Here is a 14275-nt window from a genome sequence, read left to right on the forward strand (position 1 = left end):
TTTTTGAAGATTAAATGAGATTCCTTGTTGTTGTTTTTATGTTAATCCCTAGTACTTGGCCGCTGTAAACACCCAGGATACCCAGGAAATGGTCATTGCTGCTTGATTTTTCTCATCCCCAGTCTCAAGGGGATGCTGGGCCAATGAGTTCAGACACTTGCCATCAGGCTGTCCCTTTAGGAGTCACTGAAGGGGGCCAGGCTGTGGTGAGGAGAGCCCCAGGCACTAGGAGTAAGAGAAGATCTAACTTGCTACCAGCTTGCTGGGTGATCACAGAAAAATCACTTCTTCCCCTGGGCCTCAGTTTCCTCCTCTGTAAGATGATACTGGAGAAGATCAGTGTCTTTCAAACTTATTTTTTAGCTGGAGCCCCCTTAGTTCAAGTGAATCCTTACTCAGAAGTCTGGTTTTTTAATGGAGGTGGAGATCTGGAGCTCTACCAGATCACCCACATCCTGGGCCTGAGAAAAGGGATCCAGTGAGCGTATTAAGAGCTGCATTGGTCAGGTGACTCTACTCTGTGACTGTATCACTCAGGGGACTTTTCCATCTATTTGTTCCTGCCCCTGGCAAGGCAGCAGGTGGCCATTTGGAAGAAGGGCACAGGCCATGGTTTTAATCTTCTCTGCTCTTCTTCAGCATTTCATTTCCTGAACCCACATCTTCCTCCTACCTTGACTTTCTTGTTTCTCTCTAAGCCACTTCTGTCTTTCTCCCTGTCCTTGTTTCTCCCTTGTCATCTCCTGTAGATTCAGGACATTCAGAAGGTGCTTGTGTCCAACCTTAACCATTCCAATGGGGTGGCACTCCCCCATTGGACAAGCGGAAGGTTAGGCAGTGTTGAGATCCCTCTCTGGCTTGCTGTCTCCAGCTGTGCATGCCCCTGAGGCTACTCTAGTTTGGGGAATAGTTTGCCTCTGGCTTATTTTATGTTGCTGCCATTAACCTTTGGCCTGTTTATGTCTGCTTCTTCACCTGCTTGATTGATTGGGTTTTTTCCTTCCCTGCATCTTTTATCATCTTGGAAATGGTGAGACCTTAAAGTTTAAAAGTAACTTGGGAATAACATACAGAGCAAGCATGTGGGATTTGGGGCTTTTTATTTTTATTTTTTTGACAGTCTCACTCCGTCACCCAGACTGGCGTGCAGTGGTGCGATCTTGGCTCTTGCCTTAGCCTCCTGTGTGGCTGGGATTACAGACACCTGCAACCACACCCGGCTAATCTTTTTGTGTTTAGTAGAGATGGAGTTTCACCATGTTGGCCAGGCTGGTCTTGAAATCCTGGCCTCAAGTGTTCCACCCACCTCAGCCTCCCAAAGTGCTGGGATTACATGTGTGAGCTACCGTGCCCAGCCCCTTGCTGTTTTTATAGTTTCTCAATATCTATAGTTGTTTCCCATGTAAGTTTCTGTTTTTTTGAATTTCTCATTTTTATCACTCCTGCATCATCTGTTACCCTGAAGGATCTGGAGGTAAGAGGCCCTAGGCCAAGGTGCAGTGATACTGCAGGCCAGCCCTCCAACCTCCTCTCACCAGCAGGGGCTGGGTGACCCTCTGCCAGTTGAGAGAGCCCACATACACCCCAGCCCTAATGATTGTTCTCTCTACCTCTCCCTGCAATCCTCCTCCAACTCATCTTCTCTGCATGCGCCTCAGAGCCGGTACCAAGAACTAGCAGTAGCTCTGGAGTCAAGCTCTGCAACAATCAATCACCTCAATGAAAACATAGAATCATTGGTAAGAGTCCAGTGGGGTCCCCTAATTCCATGCTGCCAGTCCTAGGCTTTTGTTTCCCCATGGGGCCCTAAAGAAAAGGGCTGGGGGCCCCTGGTGCCAAGGGCAAATGAGGAGCTGGAGCACCCAGGCCTCACCTGGAGGGACCCCAGAACAAGAGAACAAGAAGCATGTGGCATGGCTCTTCTGTCACTGCCCTTTTTGCCAACTCTCTCTTCTCCAGACACCCCTGCTCTAGTCCTTTCCATATACACCCTGGGGTTGTCACCTGTCGGGGAAGCACTAGCCTGACTCATTGTCAGGGGCCCCGAATTTCTGCTCTGACTCTGTCTCTAATTTGCTCTTTGATTCTGTACAAACCACCTCTTCTCCTTGGGCTTGTGGTTCGAGGGGAGGTATGGCATCAAAGGTCTCTGTTAGCTCTGAGAGTCCAAGATTTAAAGGCCCCTAGAATGGAAACCTCATGGTCAAGGGCTCCTGTCTGTCCTTTTCCATCCTATATCTGTTGTGGAGAACAATACCTGGCCCATATGTTCTCAGTAAACGTCTGTTGAATGAATGCACCTTTCTAAATCACAAGCTGGCAGATGAGTGGGCCTTTCTCAGACTCCATCTCTAGAGATTTATGTTACTGTCCTTTCAAGAGAATCCAGATTCAGACTTTGAGTTCTGTGTCTATGGGCAAAAACCAACAAAGACCCAAATCCTCTGTCCTTGGGAGCTTGAAGAGAGTTGACAAGTTCGTGTTGCCATTGGGTCTGAGAACATTGCCTTTAAAATCCATTCCTGGCCCTGACTACTGCTTCCTGGTCTAGGGAATAGAGTTGGAGGGGCCACCCTTAGTCACCTGAATTTGATCCTCTCCACAGCAACAACAGAAGAAACAAATGGAACGTCAGCTGGAAGAAGTAATGCGATTTCTTTGTTTGCTCACAACATGACTGCTGGGTTTGGGGGACACTCAGATGTAGAGTGGCCAGTCTCGTCTCACCCACTTCCAGCCTGGGGAAGAAGGCTCACCCCTCAGATTCCATCCCATCTCCATAGGGTCCCTGATAACCTGGTCCCATGGGTGGGCCTGTCCTGGGGCATTGGTGGCATTCTGGGGGTATGTCTCTTGCTGCGCTATCTCTACCTCCCCATGGTAAGAGCTCTGTCTTCCTCTTCCTATAGGAAAAGAAAGAAAACAATGAAATGCACAAAGCACAAATGGAGCAGTTAGAGGTGAGTGGAGGGTGGGGATTTTTCTTCTGTCCTCCAGAGAATGCTTCTTTCCTTCTCTTTCAGCACTTGCTTGGTTTTTCTCCCAAACATTCAATTCCAGACAATCAACATCCTCACATTGGAAAAGGCAGACTTGAAGACCACCCTTAAACATACTAAAGGTGCTGCCAGACACTTTGAAGGTGAGAATCTGGGCACCCCATCATCCTTTAACCTGGCACTTTGACAGGTCTTTAGGGGGAGTCCGTTGGACCCCATCTCAATCTCTGTCATTACAGGAGAGTCCAAGGATCTGGCTAGCCACCTGCAATCCTCCTTACAGCATATTCAAGAATTGGAGCAGGCTCTCTCTGCTGTGTCTACACAGCAGCAGGAAGAGGACAGGGTGAGTCCAACCAGCTGTCCCATCCCTTGGCAGCCTGGCTTGACAGATAGAGGAGTGAGCCTAAAGGTCTCTGCTGCAGGATGCAGTGTCCTGCCCAGAAGGCAGCAGGATCATTTCAAGCTGCTTTTGTGTATGGTTGTTAGAGGCAGCCTGGGGCTAAGTCAGCTACTGTGGGTAAGTTGGGGGCTCTGTGGGGAGTGAGCACTGGATACAGAGCTCAGAGGCCAAGTGCCTGCCCTGCCCTTACCTGGCTGTGGCCTTGGCCAAGTCCTAGGTGGGGTATTGGGTACTTGTACTGTGAAGGTACAGAGGAGTACCTTTACTATGTTACCATTTCTGTAGAGAGAGGAAAGGTGTGTGTGTGTGTGTGTGTGTGTGTGTGTACTATGATAATGTACATAAAACATGTCTGCAAGTGTTTGTAAAAAACTCAGGAGAGAGTAACAGGGTGCTTGGGAGACACTTCCCTTCTGTACCTTCTGAGTTTTGGACTATGCGAATGTATCATCCTTTCAAAAAGCAAACAAAAGATTAATTTCCCCCTCCTATCTCTGTCCCCACCCCCAGCAAGAAAACTGGGCTTAGAGAATGGGATAGACCTGGGTGTTCAAATCCCAGCTCTGTCTAAGTGATCTTAGGCAAGAACTTAACCTCGAATACTACATGTTTTTCATCTACACAATACAGGTAATCCTAGTAACTGTCTCATATGGTGGTAGTGAGGATTAAATGGGATTGTTAGCATGGTACCTGGTGAAGCACTTGGTAAAGGTTCAAAGTGGTACTAATAACAGTAATAACAATAGCAATATTATCTGATCTCTCTGGGCCTCTGTTAGCCAGCTGTAAATTCGATCTCTTTCCCTGTCCCTTCCAACTTTACTGAGTTCTTTTAAAAACCAGGCCATGGGCTCAGAAATGCCTCGATCTTTACTGACTGAGTTGTATATTGAGTCTAGCCCTAGCCCTTTTAAGGGGCACTGCCCCGGCTCCCCAGATCGAAACTTCTCACTCTTCACCATCCAGTCCTCGAGCCACAGTGAAGCAGTCCTCCAGCGGCAATTACAGCAGTCCTCAAAGGAGCGGGCACTGCTGAACGTACATGTGACACAGATGAGGCTTTGCAGAGGGAGGGATGTGGAGGGAAGATGATCCCAGCTGACCAGGAGCAGGTGAGGACCAGTGACAGCCCTTCCTAACTTCTGTGCCCATTCTCGCCGATGACAGAGTCACTTAAACAAGTCCAGCTAGAGAGAGATGAATATGCTCAACATGTAACAGGAGAGAGGGCCCGGTGGCAGGAGAGGATGTGGAAAATGTCGGTGGAGGTGAGACCTGACCCTTCAGCCCCCACCTTAGATAGGTCACTGGATCTTTCTGGGCATCTGTAAAATGGGACTAGTACAGCCAGAGGTGGTCATGGGCCTGGGCTCTGTGGAGGTGGGGGCAGAGAGGGAGATGGTAGCTTGTCCAGCCACCAGCCCCTCTCTCCAGGGCCCTTCCCCTCTGTGCTTTCGGCAGGCTCGCACATTGAAGGAGGAGAAGCGTGACATACATCGGATACAGGAGCTGGAGAGGAGCTTGTCCGAACTCAAAACCCAGATGGGTAAGATGGAGCTGGTGTGATGTGGGAGCAGGACTGGCATCAGAGGGCTGTGGGGGTGGCTTAGAATGCCCCAGGGAGGTGGGTGGATTGAATGGCTTTGAGGCAGAGGGAAAGAGGTCTGTGCCAGGAGACAGCAAATTATGTCATCTCCATGAGCCTCAGTGTCCCCATCAGCAAAGAGGGAGGAGTGCCCGTTGTCAGCCACCCATAGTGCTCTCTATCTGAAAGTGACTTGGCAATTGGTTACCATCAGGTGCAAGGAATCATTAGTAGTGAGGCCAAGTTTGTGAAGCCTGAGAGGAGCTGTGCATCAAGAGGAGGGTTTATTTTTTCTTTTTGGGTGGGGGGGGGTGGGGAATCCAGAGGCGCTTATTGTCTCTGCTCTTCCTTTCTCAGCTAACCCCCTGTCCCCAGCACCCCCCGCAGAGATGTCTGAGGTGAAGCAGCTACAAGATGAGGCCAGGCACCTGAAGAAGACAGTTTCCCTCCAAACTTTCTTCTTCAGGTGCCTGGCCTCATCTTGTAGCTGCTGGTGGAGAGTTTGGAGGGGAAGCTCCAATCCCAGGTGGAAAACAATCAGGCCTTGGGTCTCCTGAGCAAGGAACAAAAGGAGAGGCTTTGGGATCAGGAGGAGAGCCTCCGAGAGCAGGAGGAAAGGAGGCTGCAGGAGCAGGAGAGGCTGCGTGAGCAAAAGGAGAGGCTTCAGAAGCAGCAGGAGAGGTTATGGGAGCAGGGTGAGAGACTGCAAAAGCAGGAGAAGAGGCTATGAAAGCAGGAGGAGAGGCTGTGGGATCAGGAGGAGAGGCTGTGGGAGAAGGAGGAGAGGCTATGAAGGCAGGAGGAAAGGCTCGTGCTTTCCCAGAACCACAAGCTTGACAAGCAGCTGGCCGAGCCACATTGCAGCTTTGAGGTGGGTTGCCCCACCTGGGGAGCCTGCCCTTATCCCTAACCCTCCAGGCCTTTGTTTCCCCACCTGTAAAATGGGGCAGTGTAGCCCTCACATGAAATAGCACTTCTAAAGGCACCTGTGAGTCAGAGCTCATCAGGCCCTGCTCTGATGGCTGTAGGGGAGAGGGGATGATTTTTCTAATCTGCCTCCACCCTTCCCGGTGACATGGGAGGCAGACACCAAGTTCTGGGGTCTTCAGCTGCAGTGGCTGGCAACTGATTGCTTCTCTCTGTCCAGAACAATGAAAACCAGAGCACACTGCAGTTGGAGCATCAAGTAAAGGAGCTGCAGGAGCTGAGCGAGGTGAGGCAGATGGTAGCCCCACCCCATCCAAGAAGGGCTGGGAGGCAGGCACCAGCTTCTGGGGAGGGGAGGTGCCAGGCCAAAGGCAGCTCCAGCTGGGGTGTAGGTGGCCCCAGCACCCTCCAGGGCAGCCCTATGACTGTTTCTTGCTTCCTGCTCTCTGACTTTTAGAGGAGCCCTGGGCTCCTCCCAAGTCTGGATATCATCATCCCAGCTAGAGGCACGGATTCCCCCAATCACAGGGAAAGAGACAGTGGTATGAGAGGCTTCTTATGCCAGGCAAGGTGGCTCATGCGTGTAATCCCAGCACTTTGGGAGGCTGAGGCAGGAGAATCACTTGAGGTTAGGAGTTTGAGACCAGCCTGGCCAACAGGGCGAAACCTCATCTCTACTAAAATTACAACAACAACAAAAAATCATCCAGGCGTGATGGTGCATGCCTGTAACCCCAGCTACTCAGGAGGCTGAGACACAAGAATCGCTTGACCCCAGGAGGTGGAGGTTACAGTGAGCTGGCATTGCACCACTGCACTCCAGCCTGGGCCACAGAGTGGCACTCTGTCTCAAAACAAAACAAAACAAAACAATAAAGCCTCCTTAGATTCAAACTGAATTCTGGTCTCGGTTCCACTGGTCACCATTCAACTACTTTTCATCTCTAAGTCTCTGTTTCTTTAACTTCAAAAGGAAGTTAACATTTTCCTTACGGAGGTGCTGAGGATTAAATGAGATAATACATGGAAACATTAGGCATGTAGCACACTTAGCAGATGGTGGTTGGCTCCCTCTGCTTTTCCACCAACTGGTCTACAGTTTAAATGGTGGGAAGAAGGACATGAGATTTGAGGCTGGGGAAGGAGGCATGAGGTTCTAGGCAGAGTGGGAAGTCTCTTAGGCCTGGAGCAAGGGGCCAGGGGCCTGGACAGGTGACAGAGCCCCACAGTGCCCTCGCTACCCTATTAATGGGCCCAGAATCTGGAAGCCAGCCACCATGTGCCCTCATGCCCAGGGTCTTCCTGCAAGTGGAGCTGAAGAGCCAAGAGTCTCAGAGTGTGCAGCAGCAGTGAGACTAGTACCTGGATCACCTGCAGCAGTATGTGGCCACCTATCAGCAGCTGACCTCTGAGAAAGAGGCACTGTACAGGCAGTTACTGCTGCAGGCCCAGCTCATGGACCAGCTGCAGCAGCAGGAAGCTCGGGACAAAGCGGTGGCTGAGATGGCCTGCCAAAAGTAGCAGGAGACCAAGGGGAGGGAGTTGCAGAGGATGGAGCCCCAAGGGGGAAGACCTGGCAACCTCCATGCCTTCTCACTCTGTTTGTTTTCCGTCCCCTTAGGAGTACCTAGAAGCTGCCAGCCAGTAGAACCAACAGCTAGAGGCCCAGCTGAGCCTCATGGCTTTCCCTGGAGAAGGTACAGGAGACCAGTCAGAGGAAGAGGAGAGAGCCCCAGGAGGAAGGGGGGATTGTTAGCAGCATAGGATTGAGGAATTGGAAGAGACCTTTAGAACAGCTGGTCATTGTGCCAACCAGGTGTCTGCACTGAGTTCGGCATCAATATGGTGACCTTCTCGGAGAAGGGGGCAATCAGGTTGCCTAAGGATGAGTGAACTGGCCCAGATCAGAGAGGGAGCAGGTCAGAACTCCCGCACTGACCACTAGTGTGACTGTGCCTGGGCAATATAGCAAGATCTTGGTTCTTAAAAGGAAAGATAAAGAACAGCAGCTCATTCCCCTCTGGGGAGGGGCTGGCTTAGGGTTACACAGTGAGGGTGGGGACAGAGGTGGGCCCACAGTACTTCCCTTGTTGGGTTGTCTGAGGACCCCTCTGGCCACCTCCCCACAGGAGATGGAGGAGGACATCTGGACAGTGAGGAAGAGGAGGCACCTTGGCCCATGCCAAGTATCCCACAGGACCAGGAGAGCTGGGAGGCCACGGTGAGACTGACTTTCCCCGCCTCCCCTTTGCCACCTTCCTCTGTGGTCCCTCCCAGACTCCCTTATGCTCTTGGTTTCCCCACCTTCTGATTTCTCTGGACCCTCATCCCTTCTGGGAGCCAGTGGTCAGACACCACTTCACGTGTGACCAACAGGTGCACTCTCTGAGGCCCCAAGGGAAGGGGCTGCACTTCACCTCCCTGCCCCATTTGTTCTGTGTGTGCCCCTACAAGAATACTCACCTCTTGCCTTCAAGTGGCATTTTTCAACTCCCCTGGAGCCAGTGCCCAGGAGGAGCAGGCACAGCTATGTGGGCAGCGGTAGGTGCAAAGGCTGTGCTGCCCGCACCTGGTTTACCTGATGGCCTCAGCCTGGAAGGAGCCAGAGGCAGAGGACCCAGCTCCAGGGACTGGGGATGAGTTTGTGTGTGGGGAGAGTTACCAGGCCCTGAAGGAGGCCATGGAGAAGGTGAAGGTGAGTGATTCCTGGCATGAGCCAAGAAAAGTGGTGGCGGGACAGGACAGGTCACTCTCGAGATGTGACCCCATTATTTTGGCTCCAGAATGGCTTTATGGACCTCCCGAAGGAGAAGGCAGATGGGAAGGAACGGGTGGAAAACCTAGAGCTTGGATTCATCCAGCTCTCTGAAGCAACAGAGGGCATGAGTGAGCGGGAGACCTAGGCATGGCATGGGAAGCTGCAAGGCCATTGGAGGGGCCCCAGTGTCTGAGCCCTGTCCTCTTGCAGGAGAGTATGTCACAGTATATGAGAGCCAAGGGGTGGTGCCAAACATGTGGCACTGGGAGATGGAGGATGTCATCAGGCTGGCCCAGAACAAGGAAGAGATGAAGGTAGGGTGTGCAACAGCTCTACAGGGGTGGAGTGGGCATGGGCACTGTCTCTGGTGTGGCAGCTGAGCACCCCTCCATTCAAGCAAATCTTCTGGAACTTCAGGAGCTGGTGTTGCCACCCATGGGCAACCACAAGAGGCATGGCAAATTCTTCACTGCTGTCCAGAACCCTGCTAATGAGCCTGCTCCAGGGCTCCAGCCCCCCAGGAAGTTGGGGCTGCTGGCAAGCAGGGTGGTGAGTAGAGCCCTCAGGCAGGGTGGGCAGGCAGGAGCAGGGGAGGCTGGTTCTGCACTGAGATCCCCGCCTCCCTCTCTCCAAAGATTTTTATGAGGTGAGCCTGTATGACAGCATGGAGGCTGCATCAGGAAAGGCCAGGGAGGGTTCTCCCCATGACTACCCCACTGCACAGCAGATCGTGCACCTGCTTCCTGTAATGCAGGACACCCAGGAGCACCCAGGCTTGGCCAGCAAACCCTGCATGCCATTCTTTTACTGGGCAACTGAGAACAGGGAGATAAACATAATCATCTAAGACCTGGTCGAGAAATTTAAAAAAAAAAAAAGAAAGAAAACTTTGGGGTTAGTCTCCTACACAATTCATTTACTTCATTTGAATGTTAGAGCCACTCATGTTTATTTGTGTTTCTAATTTAGTTTAAATTTATTTGTAGAAAGTTAAGGGAGAATGGATCTTTTCCTGATGTTCACTCTGGCATCCTTTAGCATTCTTGTTTTTTAATTTGATAATTGTAAGTCATTAGCTCGCATATCGAGTTTGCCCTTACCTGGTGGGAGTTCAAACACACAAAGACCCACTATTTGCACAAAATTATTCTTGCTGGTTTGGAATAGGCTGCCATGCTTTTTTTGATGTTGTTGCGGCATGTATATTCATTATGGAATTCAGATAAAATTTGCTTATGTTCTGATACTATGTTTGATCTGATCCTAATCACAGTGAGCTCTTCATTAGCTCAATATGTGGTTTGCCCTCAAGTGCACACTGTTTATTACTTTATAATATTCCACTGTGAGTACTGACATTTAGAGTTGCTTAAAGGCCGAGAACTGGAAACAGCCTTTCCCCTATTTTCTGTGTATTGGGGATGGGAGTAATAACATTTTGGGGAGCTTTTAAAATCTCACAGAAGAGGAAAGTGGCCTGCTCTGGCAGGTGTGTGCAGGATAGAATATGTTTCATTTGTTTTGGTGCCAAGAATGAGTGCAGTACTATGGTAGTTCCCTTAGGATTTGTATGTGCTCTGGGCTTATGAAGATATTGCATCATGAGCTGCAGCAATTGTACTCTTTGCCGATGACCTAAAAAGGCATTTTATCTGAGGAATGAAAGACTCCCATCATTGACTGTGGATGTGGAAAACCTTTTCCAGCCTAGAGCATTTTGTATCTACAATACATTTTAAAGTCAGAGTCCATGTTACCTGTTTTAATCACATGACTACATGTCCCAGTACACAAAAGGGCACTGGTTGGCATTCTTCTTAATGTACTTAGTAAAGATCATAAGAAATCCTTTCAGAGTTTAAATGTCCCTGGAACAGGCATACAGGCTCTAGTCAAGAATGAGTTTGAGTGAAGGAAAGCTGTGTGACACCTGGCGTTCCTCTATGTTCATGGAGCTTCTTTGAGGCTAGAAGATTGATTTTACCATCTAGACCTCTCTGGCTATTCTTCAACCACATTGATTACTCTGACATAGGAATTTACTTCTTTTCTTTGAATGTAAAACACTTTAATAACAACCATTATTATAAATCAATATATGTGAGAGTACTTAGTTGAAACAAAAAGGAGTTTTTAGTAGACAGTATTATACTACATTTGAAAATCAAAGAGATGTTTATGCAACTTAAAATGTTTACAAACTGCAGTGCAATCTACTGTTTGTGAATGTCACAGTATTATGAGGAAATGTGTCTACACATTCACAGAATTATATTTCCTCACAAAGTTATTTATGAACAGTGAAATATGTTTTTATACCTCTCGATTTCAGTTAGAGGTATATTGTGCCATATTTATGTTAATGTGCCTATACATGATGAATGAGTTACTTCAGTCATACATTGCCTAAATAATAACTTTATGATGCTTGGGAAAGAATTAACAGCTAAAACTTCATGGACTTAAGTTCCTGTTCTTGCCTTCTATTTTGTGAACTTGACGTTTTTGCATTATTTGAGTTCACTTGAAAGACAGTTACTTTAAGTCCATTTTAAACCCTCAGGCTAGAAAGCGTACCACTGTTAATTAGCCACTTTATTTGGTCTAACAGTTTTTCTTTATCATTCTGAAACTGGTTTTATCTAATACATTGATATACTAATACATTGATATATTATTTCAAAGGAATTTTTATAGTTCCAATCACTTCACTTTTACCTTGACACATATAAATGACTAGGAATGAGCTTCAGATCGCGTTTAGCATCTGTAACCAAACTGACAATAATGTGTTCATCAGGGACCTATGGATTAAATCACGTAGTGCCATATTTAAGTTGAATGTCAATTTGGAAAATGAATGTACTGTATTAGCTGAAATACTGCTCTTTGTGTAGGTATTTTGTCATATGTTTAAGACAAAATTAAAAAGAATGGAAATCATATCACAATAACTTAAGTCTTTCATCAAAGTGCATGCAGTCTTTTGCAATACCTCATTCAGCAAGTATTTGTTCTCTTCTTCATTCAGTATAAGGCAGCTTTCAATTTGCTTAGAAGACAACATTAGAAGTTTAGAGTTTATCAGAAATATAGAATTTTAAAATGTGAGTTCAACTGAATAAATTTGAATTTCTGTAGGAAGTAAAGAATCAAAATACCTATTTAAAGATTGCAATATATGGTCATTATTTTTAAAGTATCTGATTAAACCTGATAGATTTTCCAGAAATGAAAATAATCAGTTCTAAAACCAATGCTGATTTTTAGAAAATGTGAAAACGTGATCAGCCCTATCCATAGTAGTTTCTCTAAAACTTCATGTTACAGAGTCACTTTAAAATAATATAACCATTCAAAAACGTAACTGCTATGTTAATGTTTTGAAATAAGTTACAACATTTTAAAATATGAATTCTGTTGTTTAAAACAAAGAAACTGGGGGAAGGAAAAGTAGAGAAAGAAATGGCAATTCCAGTCCAAAGCTTTATTTGCAAAGTTTTCTTAGAATTACTTTTACCAATTTATGAATTTTTATAAACAGAATGTATAATGGAAATACTGAAAGACTGTTGTCTAAAGTGCCATTATTGACAGCTGCTGTGATGTTACTGTAATGTAATAAATTATGAAATTGTTGCAAACTGCCATTTTTGCCTTAAAATTTAGTGTGTCTTGAAAACTATAGTATTAAAGGTATTGAGACTGTGCAAATGCTGGGCACTCTTGGCACGAGCTCATCAGTTTTTATTCTTACAAAATTGTAACTATGCAAGTGTGTTTATTAAAAGAACACAAACTAAAAAGAAGTAATGGGCATTTTAAAAAGTTGTGGGATGAAAAAGTTATAGGATGAAAATGCTGTGGAAAAGTTGTGACAAAACAAAAGTGGAAAAAAGTTTTATGAAAAGTGTTTTTAAAAAGTTATGAAAAAAAAGTTATGGGATTTCAAAAAATGTCATGGGATAATAATAAAAGTAAATAAAAGCAGGCCCCTATCAGCATAAGCCTAGAGTAGCGGGTCTGGAGTCTTTGCCCCCACCATGTACCAACCACCCCTTTACCATTAGGGTCACGAGACAAGACCCCTGTCTAATGGAGGAAGACAAACAGACCCTTTGCCACCTTGACCAGGGCTGAGTCATTAAATTTCTGGATGATGTTTGTTATTTAAGAGCAAGAGGCTGGTGGAGTTGGTTTGTTTGGAGGAGGCCTGATGGCCTCTCTACTCTCACCAAAACAAATTTTCCCTCAAGGATCTCCCATCTTCTTATTCAGAGAGGCAGCTGAGGTGGGACAGTGGGGACCAGGTAAGGGCACAGGCTGCTGGGATGACCCCCTTCCCCAGTGTACATACAGTATCTGTGTAACATTTTGTATATTCCGGGGGGTAGGGCCACCCCCTGTATCTTACCTAGCAGAGGTTGGAGCTAGCATATGAGGAAGAGGTTCTAAGCATTTGTGGCTGGGAAACTTATTTATTGCTAGCATAGGAGTGAGGAAGGAGGCAGGTTGTGGCTCCCTGGTGATGCGACTCCTGTTATTTTTTTTGCTTTTTATTTTGGAATAAATGGATTTAGCCATACTGCTTGGCCTGGTGTATTTCCATTTCCCTCACTGGGTCCTGCAGTTTGTCCCACTGAACGAGGAGCCCCAGAATGTCTGAGCACGTCCAGATGGCTGTTGGGGACCTTCCAGGCCTGTTACGTGTATGCTGCCTGGTGACACCTGGTGGATTTCATGAGGACTGCCATGGTGCCTATGGGGCACAGTCCAGCCCTGACAGCCAACAGGCTCAGAAGCCTGATCTGGTGGTGGCCAGGAAGACAGATACCAGCACCCAAGGCCACTGACTTCTATCCACCCCAGGCATCTTCCATTCTGTCCCCTTGCCTCCCTCTCCTGTCTGCACTGGGTGGGCTGTTGTGTCTCTCCCTCCAGAGTGACAGGTGCCCCGCAGGCTTCCTCCAGGCTGAGTTCATGGCCCTGCTTGCTAATGGCCAGAGCTGGCTTCACAGGATAAGAGTCAGCTAAACTCCAGGGGCTTTCCAGGAAGTGTCCCTTGGAAAGGGTTTGGCATTTTCACTGCTCCCAACAGCACCCTAGAAATGGCTTGACCTTTTCCCTCCCCTGAGCTCCACAGAGAACACAGCCAGCAGACGACACATTCCCCGTCATCCAGAAATGGGTTTGATTCTCAGCCGAGGGACAGCAGGACTGGTAGAGACTGTCAGGCCACACGACTGCCTGAACAGCACCCCCATGCTTGGAGGAGGGTGGGAGGGATGGTGGGGGCTGGCTGTCCACAGGCTGAGCATGACAGGGAGGCTCACTGGAGGTGGCGCACTTTGGAGGGGCTATGTCGGGGGACAGCTTTCTCTTGATGAGCCACAAGCCTCCAAAATGACAGCATGGTTGACTGATTCCCAGTTCTAGAGGTGAGGTGGTCAAGCACATGTGTGTGTGTATATATATAGCTATTTATAGAACAGGGCAGGGGCATACCACAGAGGAGGCACAAGTTTTCAGCAACAGTCATATCTGGATGTGTCAGCTCAGCACTACAATAGACTAAGTCAAGGATGAAAGGGGCTGACTTT

The 14275-nt window shown here is 47.8% G+C and overlaps 1 pseudogene; it reads left to right on the top strand.

The window, feature by feature from the left end:
- Window positions 1-6008: 6008 nt before the first annotated feature.
- LOC117084127 lies at window positions 6009-10314 on the top strand (annotated as a pseudogene).
- Window positions 10315-14275: the final 3961 nt, after the last annotated feature.

This window comes from Trachypithecus francoisi, unplaced genomic scaffold, assembly GCF_009764315.1.
Source record: "Trachypithecus francoisi isolate TF-2019V2 unplaced genomic scaffold, Tfra_2.0 Contig00443, whole genome shotgun sequence".
In the NCBI taxonomy this organism is placed as follows: Eukaryota; Metazoa; Chordata; class Mammalia; order Primates; family Cercopithecidae; genus Trachypithecus; species Trachypithecus francoisi.